Source organism: Hyaena hyaena, unplaced genomic scaffold (genome assembly GCF_003009895.1).
Source record: "Hyaena hyaena isolate Hyena2069 unplaced genomic scaffold, ASM300989v1 scaffold_465, whole genome shotgun sequence".
Lineage (NCBI taxonomy): Eukaryota > Metazoa > Chordata > Mammalia > Carnivora > Hyaenidae > Hyaena > Hyaena hyaena.
The window spans coordinates 401-14559 of record NW_024081097.1 but is presented as its reverse complement, the minus strand read 5'-3'; the positions used below and the strand labels follow the sequence as shown (position 1 = coordinate 14559).

Genomic DNA, 14159 nt, shown 5'->3' with positions numbered 1-14159 from the left:
ACCTGAATGTGAGACAGGAAACCATCAAAACCATAGAGGGGAAAGCAGGAAACAACCTCCTGACCTCAGCTGCAGGACTTTCTTACTCAACACATCTCCAAAGGCAAGAGAATCAAAAGCAAAACTAAACTATTGGGACCTCATCAAGATAGAAAGCTCTGCACTGCAAAAGAAACAATAAAGAAAACTAATAGGCAACCAAAAGAATGAGAAAAGATAGTCACAAATGACATATCAGATAAAGGGCTAGTATCCAAAATCTATAAAGAACTCACCAAATTCCACACCTAAAAAACAAATAATCTAGTGATGAAATGGGCAGAAGACATGGATAGACATTTTTCCAAAGAAAGGATCCAGATGGACAACAGACACATGAAACGATGCTCAGCGTCACTTATCATCAGGGAAATACAAATCAAAACCACACTAAGATACCACCTCAGCTGGTCATAGTGGCTTAAATGAACAAATTAGGAGACTCTGAATGCTGGCGAAGATGTGGAGAAATGAACACCCTCCTACACTGCTGGTGGGACTGTAAACTGGTGCAGGCCCTCTGGAAAACAGTGTGGAGGTTCCTCAAAAAATTAACAATAGAACTCCCCTATGACCCAGCAATAGCAGTGTTAGGAATTTACCCAAGGGATACAGGAGTGCTGATGCATAAGGGCACCTGTACCGCAATGTTCATACCAGAACTTTCAACAATAGCCAAATCATGGAGAGAGCTTAAATATCCATCAACTAACGAATGAATCAAGAAGATGTGGTTTATATATACAGTGGAATATTATTTGACAATGAGAAATGATGAAGTCTGGTAATTGTAGCAAGGTGGATGGATCTGGATGGTATTATGCTAAGTGAAATAATAGAGAAATCAGTCAGAGAAAGACAGATACCATGTGTTTTCAGTCATATATGGATTAGGAGAACCTTAATAGAAGACCATGTGGGACGGGAAGGGGAAAAATTGGGTACAGAGAGGGAGGGGGGCAAACTATAAGAGACTCTTAAATACTGAGAACAAGCTGAGTGTTGATGGGACAGGAGGGAGAGGATAAAGTGGGTGATGAGCATTGAGGAGGGCACTTGGTGGGATCAGCATTTGGTGTTGTATGGAAACCAATTTGACAATAAATTATATTTAAAAAAAAAAAAAAAAAGATTTGTGATATGGGCCAGACCATTGTAGCAGCCTTCAGTTTGTGGGTCCTGATATATAAACACTTTATCAACATCATGACATTTTGCAGACCGAATAAACAAAATGGCTAAAGGCGAAAGAGGAAAGTTACAATGATCTATTGCTATAAGATTAGCACTATATTTCACTTTTGGGCATAGATGCAGTTCAATTGATGTGGGGGGGGGGAAGCAGGTCTTGTTGTCTGGAAAATCTTATATTCATGGAATAAATCAGTGCCCTCAGATCCTAGTGAAAAGAAGTGAATTGTAAGTACATAAATGTAAAAATATATACTGAAATACATCCTCCATGTTATATGATGAAAATTTATGAAGTTTTTAAACGTTTTTTTAAAATTTATTTCTGAGAGAGAGACAGACAGCGTGAGCAGGGGAGAGTCAGAGAGAGAGGGAGACACAGAATCTGAAACAGGCTCCAGGCTCTGAGCTAGCTGTCAGCACAGAGCCCGCCATGGGGCTCGAACACACAAACCGTGAGAGCATGACCTGATCCGAAGTCGGATGCCCAACCAAGTGAGCCACCCAGGCACCCCAGAAAATTTATGAAGTTTTTAAAGGAAATTGCATATAACACCTAAATACTCCACTGTGTGACAGCAATTTCTTTTACATTCTCACAGTCCTCTGAGACCAGTGCCTCTGAGTTAACCATGAGGTATTTAAAAATTGAATTATGTCCAAATGTCATACTGGGCCTCAAGACTAAGAAAACAAAAAACTATTCTTATAAATGTACTCCTCCCAAATCTTCAATTGTAGGATATGTGATGAGTATCAGCCAAGCACCTGATTCTTTTCCATTTGATTTAGGTTGTCTTCCTTACTTGGGTCTGTCATGAACATCTCTGTGGAAATGTGCCCCCAACTGCAGGGAGGAACTGGTCAAGATGTTCACTCTAAAGTAAACTAGGTTATATTTAGACCACAGCACAACCAGGAAGTTTCAGAATACATATGCATCTTGGAGGAGTTTGCTAAATGTCTTTTTTTTTTTTTTTAACTATGGGAAAATGTGAATGCAATCCCACACTACCACACATTATGCAGTCGAATTTCTCACCTTTGGGGAAATTACAGGAGTCAGCACATCCACAGTGCAATGGATAAGCCTTGTTCTAGGAAACCCACCTTTGTGATCATGGTTTCTCCCCTGCCAGGTAAGTATTGTTAAATGTCAGATTTCAACGTGCAATAGATTTGAAAACTAAATATACTTAGGAAGGCTTCAAACAGAAAGGCAATATGGACTCATATTGTTATTATGTGATATATAAACAGGAACAGTTTATTTGGCAAAAGCTTGGAAGTATTAGGGTTGCCAGAGGAGACAGGAACATATTCCATTACCCGTCAGTGCGAAATGAATTCAAACGGTGAGTTGTTTTCCTCAGCCACCATGAGCCTTGTTTTCTGATATGATCCAGTTGAATCTGGTGGGGGGGGGGGTAGGAACTAAAATAATTAACTGTACACCTCACAGTCTGTAGCAACTTTTAAAGTCTAAGGCAGGACCTAGAGGTAAACATTATCATTTTACCAGAGAAGCACAGAGGACTTGACATTGTCCTCAGTTTTCATGGCTCTGGCTGCAGGGAGTATTATGTTGAGGAGCAAAATGGATCAGCCTTAATTTAGCTGAGACTCCTTATTCAACAGAGGACAGCATCTTACATCCTTTTCACTCATTTTGAATTTTGCACATGTCAGTCCCTAAGGTATTCCTTGTAGAAAGTTACCCTTGCAAAATCCAGGATGGACTCCATAGATTTTGTGGTAAATAATTTTGGGAAATGTTATATACTTTATCTCCCTCTTAAAGATTCATAATGATTTTAGTCATCTTATAGACTCTAAGAAGTTCTAAAGTCAAAACTTTTTTTGTATTCCTTTACAAATACGTTTTTATTCCATTATTTTTGAAATTTATATAACCATTGTTGGCATATAACCAAGCCCTAAAAACTCCACCAAAAATCTATTAGAAATAAAAAAATGAATTCAGTAAAGTTGCAAAAATTAAAGCCCAGAAATCAGTTAAGTTTCAATACACTAACTAATACCCCCAAATCAGTTGTGTTTCTATACACAATAATGAAGTAGCAGAAAGAGAAATTAGTAAAAAAAAATTCATTTACAATTCCAATAAAAACTAACAAAATACCTACAAATAAACCTAATAACAGATAAAAGACTAGTGCTTGGCAAACTATATACAAAATTGGTGAAGGAAACTGGAAATGACATAAACAAATGGAAAAGTATTCCATGTTCATGCATTAGAAGAATCAAAATTGTTAAAATGTCTATACCACCCAAAGCGTCCCTATCCAAATACACATAGCATTTTTCACAAACTAGAACAAAAGGTACTAAAATCTGTATGAAACCCCTATAGACTCTGAGTAGCCAAACCAATCTTGAGAAAGAACAAAGCTGGAGGGATCATAATCCCAGATTTCAAGATATACTACAAAGCTCTAGTAATCAAAACAGTATGGTACTGGCACAAAGAAAGACATAAATAAATGGAACAGAAGAAAAAGTCCAGAAATAAGCCCACACTTTTATGATCAATTAACCTATGACAAAAAGGCAAGAATATACAATGGGGAGAAGAAAGTTTCTTCAACAAATGCTTTTGGAAATATTGGTCAGCTACATGCAAAAGAATGAAACTGGACCACTTTCTTACACCATACACAAAACTAAACTCAAAATAGATTGAAGACCTAAATGTGACACCTGAAATCATAAAATTACTTGAAGAGATCATAGGCAGTAATTTCTTGACATCAACTGTAGCAACATTTTTCTACATATGTTTCCTAAGGCAAGGGAAACAAAGCAAAATTAAACTATTGGATGTGGAGTTATTTTTAGGGAGTGTATTGTAAGCCTTGGGGAAGTGAATGGGGTAATTACTGAAATGTCAGTGATATTCTGGTCTCAAGAACACAATTGTTTTATGAAATCCAGAGCCCCATGATCTTCCAGGAGCCTGGAAAGGACCCGCTGTAATTGCCTAGCAGTCCTTGAAACTGCACATCTTCCCTGTATGCTTTCACGCAAACACCAGATGTGTGTTTGGTCTATGTCTGGAGGCTCTTTGTGTTTTCCTTCCATGCTCTAACATTCTTTGATTGTTATACCAGGTGAACATGAAATAAAGACTATGTGCAGGTTACTGCTGCTGCTTTTTCGCTAGCAGAGGCAGCCCTGCACCCTGCTCAGTCTCAGTGCCTGAAAAGTCTTTCTTCAGTGGCGTCCCAACAGGGACCAATAGAATCGACTGGCTCCCTGCTGTGAACCTCCTCTCTCAAACCGAAAAACGGGAAAAGGATATCTGCTCTTCAGGTAGGAATTATCAGCACTGAATGCCCACGATGCTCATTCAGGTAGGAAATGCTGGCACTCGATACCTACCATGAGATGAGAAATTTATCCATAATCTTTTCTGTTCCAATCAACCATGCAGAACCCCTCGTCGTCTTGTTTCTTTTCATTTTGTTTTCATGTTTGCTTGTCATGAGGGTTTAACTAAACAGCAGAATGTACATAAGGGACAACTCCACATGCTTTTGCACTCATCAGGATGTAAAGTCTCAGACAAAGTTCTGACCCAGTTGCTCTCTATAATTTATCAGCAATGCCCCTGGTACTCTGCTGAAGGGTCCCTTGAAATGGCCCGATTGGGAGTCCATAGTGTGCTCCTTAGAAATGCTTTTGGCACAATAAAAATCTCTCATTTACACACCTGGAATATATACCACATTGCTATCCATATTTGACAAGAAAAACCTAATTGAAATCGTTGGCAAGATTTGGGGAAAATATAAAAAAATAAAAAAAGAATTTGCCCAGGCTTTAAGAGAGTGAGACCTCTTTCTCTGTCCTCTGGGCTTTTATCCATCTCCAGCCTTCTTGAAGTCACCTCACCTCTTCTGCCTTTCCCTCCTACTTTTACACCACCTGGGATGCAACTTTCATGACTGACTTCTATATCTTCTGGGTGCCTCCAACACCATGGACTTCTCCTCCAACTGTCAAGGAGAACACCCTTGGACTTAAGGTGCCTCTTTTTTCTTTCCTTTCCTTTCCTTTCCTTTCCTTTCCTTTCCTTTCCTTTCCTTTCCTTTCCTTTCCTTTCCTTTTCTTAGAGAGAGATAGCGAGAGAGAGACAGCATGAGCAGGGGAGGGTGAGAGAGACAGGGAGACACAGTATCTGAAACAGGCTCCAGGCTCTGAGCTACCTGTCAGCACAGAGCCCCACACGGGGCTTGAACCCATGAACTGTGAGATCATGGCCTGATCCAAAGTCAGACGCTTAACCAACTGAGCCACCCGGGCACCCCTTAAGGTGCCCAATTCAAGTTTCCTCACCAATATCCCAAATAAAAATTGAAAATGGTAAACATATTGCTTGACTTTTAAATGGACTCAAATGGAACATATTTGTTATTTAAAATACTTTATTGATTTAATTAAGATGGATCTGTCTTTAAAATTATCAACATTAAATATAAAACTTCTTATACCTAAGTTTAGTAAAGGTCAAATAAGCTCATGTTGTCTCTGTTGCAATTTGTTAACAACAACAACAACAACAACAAAACAAAACATAAAATGATGGATAATTCTCCTCAAAGATTTTCATGGGTAATTGTTAAGATAGCTTTCAAGCTTGGTATCCTTGGATGATAAACTGGATTAAATTCATTTGGCATTTAGGCCTTTTCCAAATTGGATGAAATGCTAAAGCATGGCTTACTGAACATAGGTTTGTGCTTTTGGCTTCTTATGACAAAAGAACTAAGAATATTTAAATCTGTTAAAGAACATGCTTCATGCCTAATTGACTCATAAATTTGCCATCTAAAAAATTCTAATAGAAAGTTCACAGTTGGTTACTACTTAGTTTTTACTGGAGAGTACGATTTCTAAGAGGTAAAATTCTGCTAAATGTAATTAAGACTGATGAAAACAAGAAAAGCAACTCTGTAGAAAAGTAGGAGATATGTAAAAAAGATATAAAGAATGGGAATGCATTTTTGTTAAAAGTTAAATTAAAGTAATTTTGCCAAAAATGAGACTGCTTGTTTGAAAAAAATATCCTTGGAGAAAATCTAAATACAAAGAAAAGTTGTAGATGGTTCATAAATAATCTTTGGGGAAAAATTTATATGTGGTTAGGATAGACTAAGGTTGAACTAAATGGATTTTAAAAATACACTAATACAAGATTAAAATTCTGCTTTTCTCTCTGTTCAAAAACAGTTTTTTTGGGTTGTGGATTTGCTCTTTAAAAAATGTAAACAAAGGTCTTTTCTCTTTTGTCTGCCAAAAAACCCCAAAGATTTATGTTTTGTCTTTTTTAGGTCTTTAATTACTTAGTCAAAACTTCTCAATGTTAAAGGAACTAGGTTTTGTTAACAACTATATAAACCTACATATTTGCCTTAAAAATCTCTTATTGCTACTTGGGTTAAATAAAAAATTAAAGTTTATAATAATCTGTAATCCTATTTAGGGTGTGCTTTGTAACTTTATAAAGTTTTAACAAACTTCCCAAGAATTAAATTGTAAATAAAATCTTTTAAACCAAATGGGCCTTATTTGATATGTTACTTAAAAAGCACTGTCAAACAAATACTAATAAACCTTAGGTTATATTGCTTGGGTCAATGCTATAACTGCTCAAATATATGTAAAATTCCTAAAATTTTAGTATGTTTAATATAAGTTTATGACTTAATATTCTAATTATCAAAATGTTATATGTCACAAAAATAACTAAATTTCCTTTCAATTATATCGTAATAAACTCTCAAATCACATTATTAACCATGTCCATTTTTAAGTCTTTTGTCATTTATAATTATTGTTCTGATGCTCTTACAAAATGTGTTTCATATCCAAAGAGATTTATTTAAAAAAAAATCCTTTTAGGACAAATACAAGTATTTGACATCTTTTAAGTTCATAAAACAAATGGGTAAAATGTTCCCAAATTAGAAAATTACATTCAAACTAAACAAAAAATAATAACATAAAACTAAGTAAACAGAGAGAAAAATTTTATCAACTATCAAAGGACTCTTATTTGGACTTCTTTCTTTTTGTGATTCTAATCATGTTTTGCTGTTTTCTCCTATGTCTCTCCACCTGATGCCAAGACTCCCCTACCACAACTTCAAGCCATCATTAAACATATTTAAACTATTCTTATTAATAAAACAAAAGTGGGGAAATGCCACCCCTAGGGCAAGATTAATGAGAGTTCTACTCACATTAAATCATTTACAATTAGATATAAATTTTCACTCTGCAATGTTCAAGTATTTTCAAATGCAACAGGAACTCCCAAACCCAAGGTATGATATAGTTTGCCCAATGGGGGGCCAATCTGGAAGGTTCCAATACAATTGTTAACATGGGGGAAAGGTTTTGCTGCTGTGCTTTTTCCACAAGGTGCTGTGTGGGTACCTGCTCGGTTAGTAAAACCACATCATGAGTTGACACAGGGACTCAAAAATCCAATACCAAATTTCAAACTGATGGCGGTGGCCCCTCTCAATGGATGTGAAATCCAAATAAGAGGAAGATTGCAAGACATCTCCTTGGGTGATGTTTAAAAAAATTAACCTCGGGGCGCCTGGGTGGCTTAGTCGGTTAAGCGTCCGACTTTCGCTTAGGTCATGATCTCGCGGTTCGTGGGTTCGAGCCCCGCGTCGGGCTCTGTGCTGACTGCCAGCTCGGAGCCTGGAGCCTGTTTCAGTCTGTGACTCCCTCTCTGTCTGACTCTCCCCTGCTCACGCTGTCTCTCTCTCTCCTAGAAATAAATAAAAATATTTAAAAAATTAACCTCACAAGCTAAAGAGGTTTTAGTCAACACAAGCATGCCTGTGGCCCCTAAAGATATGTTTCTGTCTATCATCTCTTGACTTACTGCCAACTCAACTAAGTAATATTCCTGCTAATGTCTGCCTTCTTAACCTGTTGCTTCTACTTACTCACACTCTACTTTTACCTATTGGACTCATCTTTTTAGCCCCCTCATGTTTGATTTAGTCTCCTGGGAAGAGCCTAAATTTTCTGTCTCATCTAATGACTCCTCTATTACTGGAGGACGCTGGGTTCCCATTAATGCTGATGATTTGTTTACCTTCATCCCATAGGCACTCAATAAATTGTACTTTTTCTCACTTGGGCATCCCTCTATGTTTCTTTCTTTCTTTTTTAATGTTTTTATTTATTTCTGAGAGAGAGAGAGAGACAGCGTTAGCAGGGGAGGGTCAGCAGGAGAGGGAGGTACAGAATCTGAAACAGGCTCCAGGCTCCGAGCTAGCTGTCAGCACAAAGTCCAACGTGGAGCTCGAACCCACAAACTGAGATCATGACCTGAGCCAAAGTCGGACGCTTAACCGACTGAGCCACCCAGGCGCCCCTCTATGTTTCTATTATAATCCTAATATTGGCAATACTAACCAAAGCCTCTGTGTCCCTCTTGACAAACAATGGCATGAATAGCATATGAAATGAATGGCATACTTAAAACACCAGAAGATGAATCCTGGATAAGTACTATCAAAGATCAACATTTTGTTCTCATGATAAAAATAAGAGAAAATCTAACAGAAAAAAAATGAATACCAAAACATCCAGTGCCAACATATACCCATATCTCCCTGGCTGGAGATGGGGTCCTATGATGGCTTCTCATGGGACCTATGCTGTTCTTGTAATTATACCCAAATATTCCTATTTAACAATACAATCCTTAAAAATTGGGACCCAAAGGACTAAGGTGATAAAAAAAGTAATGCAATTCTGGAGGGATGCATCTAAAATTGCTCACTTCCTTTCCATTATAACACTGCTAATCCCATATAGAATTCTGGATTTGTGGGTCCAATATTAGATTCAAATACTCCACTAATGCCTATCCTCTATTAAACTTAGTCTTGGAGGATTGGCCTGCCACTTAATTTAAAAAATGTATCCATAGTCCTGCTACATTTATACCTGGTAAATTTAACTGGTCCTATACCGGTAAAATCGGCAGGCATACACAACTTGCATATGACTCAAGTTTCACAACCTATTGTCTCACTCTCACCTTATACAATGAGTCCTAGAATCCAATGCATAGACATTTTAATTGGGCATTTGACTTGACCTTAAATGTCTCCATTAACAACTTAAAAATGAGAGTGCAAAAACAATTACGAGAACTTCAGCAAGAAAGCCAACAGGACACAATTAACACTCAATTATATTTCTAACTGGCTCAAACCAAAAAACTATTTCTCTGAGTTCAATCTACACTCCTGGCTTAACACTATTATATTATTGCTAAGAATCTTGTTTTTCATTGCAGTTGTCAAAATGATGATGTCTCTTTGCTCCTCTAACACGTCACTCAAGGTGTTCTTTACCAAAACCCAGATCCTCACCACTTCTATGACAACTCATGGTCCTGCTAATCAAAACAAAATGGGGGAGATGTGGAGTTATTTTTAGAGAGTGTATTGTAAGCTGTGGGAAAGTGAATGGGGTAATTGCTGAAACATCAGCAATGTTATGGTCTCAAATCTGTTGAACGCGATAGCACTATGAGATCCAGAACCCCATGATCTCCCAGGAGCCAGTTAGGGAATAGATCCAGTGTAATTGCCTAGCAGTCCTTGAGACTGCACATCTTCCCTGCATGCTTTCACATAAACATCTGATGTGTGTTTTGTCTACGTCTGGAGGCTCTTTGTGTTTTCCTCCCATGCTCTGACATTTTTTGATTGTTATACCAGGTGAATATGAAATAAAGACTATGTGCAGTTTGCCACTGCTGCTTTTTCACTAGCAGAGGCAGCCCTGCACTCTGCTCAGTCTAACTGTCTGAGAACTTTTTCTTTTGTGTGAGGCTACAATTGGGACTATAGCAAAATAAAAAGCTTTACACAGCAAAGGAAACCATCAATAAAACAAAAAAGCAACCTACTTAATGTGAGAAGATGTTCTCAAATGATATATTTAATAAAAGGTTAATATTCAAAATATATGAAGAACGTATAAAACTTAACTCCAACCTCCCCCCCACCCAAATAATCTGGTTAAAAAATGGACAGAGTATCTGAATAGATATTTTTTCAAAGAAGATATTGGGATAGACAAAAGATACTTGAAAGATGCTCAACATCACTCATTATCAGGGAAATGCAAATCAAAAGCACAAGGAGATATAACCTCATACCTGTCTGATGGCTAAAATTAAACAAAAATCCCACAAGAAATAAATATTTGTAAGAATGTGGAGAAAATGGAAGCCCTGTGTACTCTTGGTAGGCATGCAAACTATGGAAACAGTCACTGTGGAAAACAGTATAGAGGCTTCTCAATAAAATTAAAAATAGAAATACCATACGATGCAGTAGTTCCATTACTGGCTATTTACTCCCCCCCCCCCAATGAAAGTACCAATTTGAAAAAATATATGCACTCCTATGTTTATTACAGCATTATTTACAACAGCTAAGCTATGAAAGCAACCCAAGTGCCTATCCATATATGAATGGATAAATAAGAAGTGGTATGTGTATGTATAATGGAATAGTACTCAGCCATAAAAACGTATGAGATTTTTCCATTTGCATCAATATGGACTACAGGGTATTATGCTAAGTGAAATAAGTCAGACAGAGAAAAGGAAATAGCATATAATTTCATTTATATATGGAATTAAAAAAAACAAACAAACAAATGAATAAACACAAAAAGCAGGAGACCTATAAATACAGAGAAGAAACTGATGGTAGCCACAAGGGAGAGGGTGAAGGTGGGTGTGCAAAATGAATGAAGAGGAGTAAGAGATACGGACTTCCAGTTATGAAATGAATGTCATGGTAATAAAATGTACAGCATAGGGATTATAATCAGTGGGATTGTAATAATGTTGTATGGGAACAGATGACAGCTACACTTGTGGTGAGCATAGTATGAGGTACAGAGCTGTCATATTACTGTGATGTACACTTGAAACTAGTTAATGGTGAATGTCAACTATACTCAAGTAATAAATTAATTTAAAAAAGATAAACTGAGGGGCACCTGGGAGACTCAGACAGTTAAACATCTGACTTCAACTCAGGTCATGATCTCATTGTTTGTGAGTTTGAGCCCCTCGTTGGGCTCTGTGCTGATAGCTCAGGGCCTGGAGCCTGCTTACAATTCTGTGTCTCCCTCCCTTTCTTCCCCTATGCCACTCTCTCTCAAAAATAAATAAACATTAAAAATGTAAAAGAAAAGAGAGATAAACTGAGACATACTAATTTTATTCATTTGAGCAAAAATCTGTTTGAATTGAGCAGCACCAAACTGAATTGATTAAGAGTGTTCTGATAGGAGCTGATGAATGACATATAGAGAAGATGCAGATATAAAAAAAAAAAAAACCCAAGGAAAAAAAGAAATTAGTGATTGGCAATAGCTTAAAGCCTCTTTGGCTGTTTATGGTTGGATTTCCTTAGGTTTCAATTAAGTAATTTTGAGGCATTTACATGTTTAGATTTTGATTTGCTAAAGTAGACCACCATGGCTTTAGAACAATCTCAGTCTAATGGCTTCCTTTTTAAATTAACACCATGGAACCATACTTACAGAATAATTAATTAACATCACAAGGAATCAGTGTTCAGCATACACATTTTTGACAAGGTAGAAAGAGGAACACGCACCTCACACATCTTTTTTTTTTTTTTTTTTTTTTTTTAAGACAGACCACACAGAGGCAGACTCCTGTCTGTCCTAATACTTTATTGGTCACCTCTAGGCCTGTGTCCAGCTAGGTGGGCTCCAGGAAGGGATTCACCATTCACCAGCTCCCAGCTGAGAGAATGAGAAGGACTTGGCCAAGCCCTCCAGGCTCAGGGACTACGGAGTTTTTAAAGGGGCAGGTCTGGCCTTTCCTGTGTCAACATGGGTATCCAGGGTAGGGGCGTAGGTGGGGGCCAACAGCTCAAGCGTTCCACCTGTCTTCCAGTCTAGTTGTGTTTGGAGAAGTATTCTTTGCTGTCGTCCACGTTGGGTTTGATGGTGTCGCTGCCTGGCTTCCAGCCAGCGGGACAGACTTCACCATGCTCATCTGTGTACTGGAAGGCCTGGACCAGCCTCAGGCCTGAAACATAACAATTTGGAGGTGAAGGTCAGTGCTGAAGAATATTGTATAAATCCATGCTCTAGGGACCCTCAGGGAATATTGTAATGAAGGCAAGTCAATGCTGGCAAGTGAGGAGGAGGCGATGGTTAATTTCAGTTAAAATAGAAGGCGAATGACACAATGAGTGCTCTCATCTCTAGATATTTTCATTAAACTTCAAGAGAGCTCATCGTGTCAGATCCCAAAAGCTCTGGACAGGTGTACCCTAAAACTTTATTAGAATCACACAATGATTTATCTAGGGAAACTCCATATGTAGAAAAGTTTTATGTCTTCTTAATGGGATGCCTGCAACACTATTAAAACTGAAAGTAGGAATTAAGATGGTGGAGGAATAGGGTGACCCTAAGCTTGTCTGGTCCCTTGAACACAGCCAGATAGTTATCAAATTATTCTAAACATCAAAGAAATCAACCAGAGATCTAAATGAACAAAAACTGCAAGATTACATCTTGTTTACAAGATAGGAGATGTGGAAAGTTTACTGGAACAGACATTGCTCTGGTTGGTGGGCAGGGGAGGGAGCCTGCTTAAAGTAACAGAAGCAGCTGAGCACAAAATCTGAACTTTTAGCCCTCCGCTACCATGGCGAAAGTGCCTAGCTTAAAGGTGCTCAAACAATGAAGTGGGGTAGAATACCAGGAGTACAGTGACCTCAAGATCCTTTAGGTTGCAAGAAAGGGGTCACACCAACATGCTGTGTTGTTTCAAGAATAGAGGGGACTTGCCTTAGCTGAGGGCTGCAAGCTGGAGTTCCTGCTTTCTGCTCTGTTTTGACATGAACTCTGAACATCAGTGCAGTCACACCTCTGCCTTTTTCACACCGGAGGTCATACGAAACTATGGTCAGACCCTCCTCCAGAGGAGCAGTGCAGGTTTGCGCCCTGAGAATACCAAAAATTTGGCTTTGAAACTCAGTCCTGCACCTGAAAGAGAAAAAAAAAAAGAAGCTTGGACACAGGCTGAGTGAACATGGGATTCTGACAGAAACCAGGGACAGAAGAGGGGTGATTCATTGCCCTTCTGTGGGGTTTCCCTGACGAGAAGGGGGTGCTAACATTCAGCTTCTGGGCTATAGAGCATACAGAGCCATTTCATTTTCCCTCTTCATTAACTGCTTCAAGAGAAAAAGGCTTCAGGCAGCAAAACAGTGCTATCTAGTGGAGGCCAGAGTCACTTACACCAAACCCCACCCCCTGTACTCCACTAAAATAAGGCAGCCTTAGAATCCTCACAGATAACTCTTTTGCACCAAATCCACAATCATAGTACTGCAAAGCTTCAGGTCTAGGGGAAATAGGAACTAACTTCTATTTTACTTTTATTCTTTATTTTTTATATTTTTTTCATTTATTTTTCAATTTGTTTGCTTTTTACTATTATTGTTTTTATTTTTATATGTACATATTCTTTTATTTTTATTTAGTTTTTATTTTATTGTTGATTTTATTTTAGGATCTAGATTATTTTAACAAGCAAGTGAAAACACACCCAGGATCTAGTGTTGTTTTTTTCTTTTATACTTTATTGTCAAGTTGGTTTCCATATAACACCCATCGCTCATCCCAAAAAGTGCCCTCCTCCATGCCCATTACCCCCCTTCCCCTCTCCCCCACTATCATCAGCCCTCAGGTTGTTCTCAGCATTCAAGACTTTCTCTTGGTTTGCCTCCATCCCTCTCTCCAACTATTTTTCCCCTTCTTCTCCCCATGGTCCTCTGTTAAGTTCCTCCTAATCC

General features: G+C 38.1%; 1 non-coding gene across 1 annotated transcript; it reads right to left on the bottom strand.

Annotated features, from left to right (window-relative positions):
• Positions 1 to 2213: 2213 nt before the first annotated feature.
• On the bottom strand, positions 2214 to 2377 carry LOC120246330. Its single transcript, XR_005532015.1, has one exon. It is a non-coding gene; the product is annotated as a U1 spliceosomal RNA (small nuclear RNA).
• Between the last annotated feature and the right edge of the window lie 11782 nt (positions 2378 to 14159).